Source organism: Octopus sinensis, linkage group LG6, assembly GCF_006345805.1.
Source record: "Octopus sinensis linkage group LG6, ASM634580v1, whole genome shotgun sequence".
Lineage (NCBI taxonomy): Eukaryota > Metazoa > Mollusca > Cephalopoda > Octopoda > Octopodidae > Octopus > Octopus sinensis.
In genome coordinates, this window is record NC_043002.1 from 15,738,334 (window position 1) to 15,743,271 (window position 4,938).

At 35.0% G+C, this 4,938-nt stretch overlaps 1 long non-coding RNA gene across 1 annotated transcript in view; it reads right to left on the minus strand.

Moving 5' to 3' along the window:
• Window positions 1-3,283: 3,283 nt before the first annotated feature.
• LOC118763712 overlaps window positions 3,284-4,938 on the minus strand; it is a 40,958-nt gene continuing 39,303 nt past the window's right edge. The window contains exon 3 of the long non-coding RNA XR_004999466.1: window positions 3,284-3,468. This is a non-coding gene — a long non-coding RNA (uncharacterized LOC118763712). The remainder of the gene's footprint in view (window positions 3,469-4,938) is intronic.

Sequence of the window (4,938 nt, forward strand, 5' to 3'; positions counted from 1 at the left end):
TTATTAATATTATTATTATCATTATTATTATTATTATTATTAAATCTCTCAACGAGAGATATTAATGCTTATCGCCATTTGAATATGACTGTTCCTCTGGAATCCACGTTACAACCTTTTACAACCCAAGGAGGCACCTACTCCAGCTGGTTATCGATGCAGTCTGTACCCGAATTATATTGCAAGTAGAGGAGTGAATCCCTACCATCTTCTAGCAGATGATTGATCAGTAGACTGTATAGTTCGGTCTATTTGTGCTCATCGTCAATGGTGAACCCCCGTTCGCTAGAGATAGCAGGAGTTCTCTCCGGCACGGAATATCTAGAACACTAAGTGGCAATCAATCACTTATCTTAAAACAAATAGAGTAGCTAGTAAGGCAATCTCTACAAGAGATGAAAATATTAACTATATTGATAAGTAATGATTATCCTCACATCAAAATCGCGGTTCTTTTCGAGTCGACATTACTACAGATTTTAACCCTAGGCGGAGCCTCCCCCCCCCCCAGCTAATTATCGATGCTATCTGCACAATATAGTCATTGGAAGCAGATGAGTGAAATCCTACCATCTTCTAGCAGACAACGGGATCAGCAGAACATACGGTTTCTGGCGGTTTGTGGTCATCGTCAGCAGTGAACAGTAGTCGTCTGTGTGTGTGTGTTTTTTCGAGTGTGTGCGCGCGTGTGCACCTGTACGTGAGTGTGTGTGTGTGTGTGTGTGTGTGTATGTGTGTGTGTGTGTGTGTGTGCGTGTGTGTGTGCTCATATGTGTATGCGTGTGTATAGTATTTTCTGAGGCAGAGTTATACAAATACATATATTTGAAATTTTGCGAATTTTGCGATTGTTTAAAACTTTATAGCGAACGCTGACCAATTGATTTCAACATCAAAATATATTCAAAATTAATTTCTACTATTTTTAGAATCCTTAAATTCCTTTTCTGAAATTTCTGTTTCCTTGCTGCAAGCAAATCTATGCATTCATATCTTACTGGTCTCACTTTTATGTTTTCGCATGGAAATCTAGTCTTTGACTGAGATAATGCAAGAAAATCGAATAACATTTATATGCAAAAAACAATGGAACACATTTTTATCAGTTTTTGAATTACTATCCTACAGGCTTATGAATAAAACTACAGACAGGCAAGTACGAACACCTACACATTCTATGCACATATATGTGACTCACATACGCAGAGAAACATACGTCAATGTGCACATTTAAATGGAAAGCTGAATCTAAATCGTTCAAATAAGAAAGGTATTAACTATGTCTAGTATGTACTATTTTAGGCCAGGTGCTATACAACATTACAAAAAACCTATTTACGCTACGAGGAGACATAGCAATCCATTAATAATGCAGCATACAGAATGAAACTATATGTGCATGATCATACCTGCCTGCGGACCTATTAATAAATAGTAAATCACATTAGTTAATAAAGTACGTGTGTGTGTATATATATATGTGTGTGTGTGTGTGTATATTTTTTAATATATATTATATATATAGTTATATATATATATATATATATATATATATATATATATATATATATATATATATATATATATATAAATAAGTATGTATGTATATATATAGATATTATATATATATATATATGATATATATATAATATATATATATATATATACACATATACATGTTTGTGTGTGTCTCTGTGTCTGTGAATGCATGTATCAGGCTGAGGAACAAGAAAGCAATATTTTGAAACATGAAATTAATCGCAATATATTTCAATAATGCGGAAAGTTTACATATCAAGGTAAGTACTAGTACAATTGACACATTTCCACCTACGAGTTTACAAGTATAATTAAAGCGCTTACGCAAAAATCTTAAGTTCTGGAGCTGATGAACTCTTTCAACGCACTTTTTGCATCGATTTGATTTTTTAACTCTTCTCGTAGGAAACCATCAAGTTGCTTGGAAAACAGGTAGTCGTTAGGAGGAAGGACTGGAGAGTAAGCTGGGTGGGGAAGAACTTCGTTGACTAGTCTACAATGGAGGAGAAGGAGGTTTTCGTTCATTTTGGAAATTTCATGTCAATATATAACTGCAGTAGTGGTTGTTCTGAGTTTTAAGAAGTTATAGTGTATGTGTCCAGCAGTAGACCACCAAACAATCACCATAATCTTCTTTTTGAAGAGCTCTGATTTAGGGAAGTTTTTCGGTGCTTCATTTTGGTCTAACCCATGTGAAGCAAGTGTATTTATTACTGTACAAAATCCAATTGTTTTTATAAGTTACGGTACGGTCAAGAAATGGATCGGTCTGGTTACGGAGAAGAAGCGACAAGCAAATTTTATATCAGTGCATTTTCTTATTTTCATTCAAATCATGTTGTACCAATTTGTGGAGCTTTTTTTCCGATTGCATGCAAACAGTAGCAAGCAGTTTTCTGGCTAACTTGAAGTGTTTTTACCAGTTCTCGACTGGTTTTATGTAGATCGTTCTGAATGAAGGTCATTCATTCATAATCATCAATGACAGATAGGTGTCCACTAAGCTCACGATCTTCAAGACTCATGTACTCACTGCAAAATCGTTTAAACCATTTTGGAGCTGATCACTCACTGGTCATTTCCTCACCAAAGGTTTCGTTATTATCGCCAGCAGTTTCAGTTGCTTCCCGTCCTTTTTGAAGTTGAATAGCAAAATTGCTCGAATATTACGCTTTGACAGTTCCGTTTCAGATTATTGTAACAACGGAGAAAACAAATCAAAGTTAATGTATTGATGCATTTGGGCAAGTTCATGCCTGCATTATCAGACAATTCCAAAAAAAAAAAAAATGTAAAAAAAATTCAAAACTCTGCAAAAATCCCGTACAAATGCTTTATTGTTCAAAACGTTGTTTACTTTTCACGCAACCTGATACACACACAAACACATTTATTAATGTACATATATATATATATATATATATATATATATGCATGTACATATATAGGTATGCATATATACATTTATACATATACACCATATACACATATATATATATATATACATATACACACAAACACACGCGCACACATATTTTACTATATCTGTACATAAAATCAAACATTTGGCGTGGCTATGTAGTAACAACTTCGGTTCTGAGTTCAATACCACTTCGTCGCACTTTGAGCAAGTGGCGTCCACTGTAGCTACAGGCCGACCAAAGCCCTGTGAATAGATTTGGTAGACGGAAACTGAAAGAATCCCGTCGTATATTTATATATATATATCTATGCTTGTGTGTTTTTTGTGCGTTAGATCTCTCACACCCACGCTTGACAACCGGTATTGGTGTGTTTACGACTGCGTAAGTCAGCAGTTCGGCAAAAGACATCGAGAGAATAAGTACCAGGTTTTAAAACTAAGTGCTGTAATCGATCCCTTTGACTAAAATTCTTCATGGCCACAGCATGAACACAGTCTGTCAATAACTCCAAGAAGTAAAAGAAAAGATGTGTCATATATGTGTGTGTTTATGTATGTATGTATGTATGTATGTATGTATGTATGTATGTATGTATAGATAGACAGACAGACAGATAGATAGATAGATAGATAGATAGATAGATAGATAGATAGATAGGTAGATAGATAGATAGATAGTTAGATTGATAGATAGATAGATAGATAGATAGATAGATAGATAGATAGATAGATAGATAGATAGATAGATAGATAGATAGATATATAGATAGATAGATAGATAGATAGATAGATGGGCAGCTAGATAAATAGATAGATAGATAGATAAATAGATAGATAGGTAGGTAGGTAGATAGATAGATAGATAGATATAGATAGACAAGACGACAGACAGACAGATAGATAGGAGATAGATAGATAGATAGATAGATAGATAGATGAGAAGATAGATAGATAGATAGATAGATAGATTAGAGAGAGATAGATAGATAGATAGATAGATAGATAGATAGATAGATAGATAGATAGATAGATAGATAGATAGATAGATAGATAGATAGATAACTTTCTTTATTGTCCACACAGGGCTGGACACTGAGGGCACCATTACAAAAAAAAGAAACAAATGTAAAATTTCGATGAAAATATGTTTCTTTTTAGCCACACAGGGCTGCACACAGATAGAACAAATTACAAGGTAGAGCTTTTCTTTTGAAGGTATTAAAAAAAAAAAAAAAAAAAAAAAAAAAAAAAAAAAGGAAGGGGGAGGTTCGATCAAAAGGGATCGTAAAAGGAGAGAAAGAGGACAAAAATAAGGGGGTTTAAAAAAAAAAAAAAAAAAAAAAAAGGGGGGCGGGAGGAAGAGAAAAAAAAATGATCAATAGGGATCGTTATCACAGAAATGTCAATATGAAGTGTAAAGGGAGGACAGGTGAGGTTTACCCTTGGAAAGAAAAGCCTGCGGAAAAGACCACGGTAACCTCGGTCAATGAAGTCACATTTTATATTCTTTTTTTTTTTTTTTTTTTTTTTTGCAAATACAACTCTCCGTTTTCGATTTCTGGGTTCATAGGACTATGCTCAAGGTGGCTTCGTCATTCATACGTCCATTCTTGCTACATTCACCCATCTTTTTTTAAAACTCGCTAGACAAAACTTGCCTCTCTACTCTCACTTTCCTTTTCAAGTGGTACTTGAAGAAGTTGATGAGAGATTGACCAGAGAGGAAAGTGTTTGTCTCCAATCCTTTCAGACGCGTCCACAGATACATTCTTTCGCCATAGCCACAAGGATGATGAAAATAGCTCTTCCTTCCCGTTTGAAGGAAGGAGGCGTGACAATATTGACGATAAACTCAGCTGATAAACCGACTCGTCCCACACGTGACAGCAGTTGTTCGACATAAGCCCACAGGTCGGAAATTGTTGGACACTGAACGAGTGCGTGCAGAACGGTTTCGTCGCTCTGACCGCATCTCG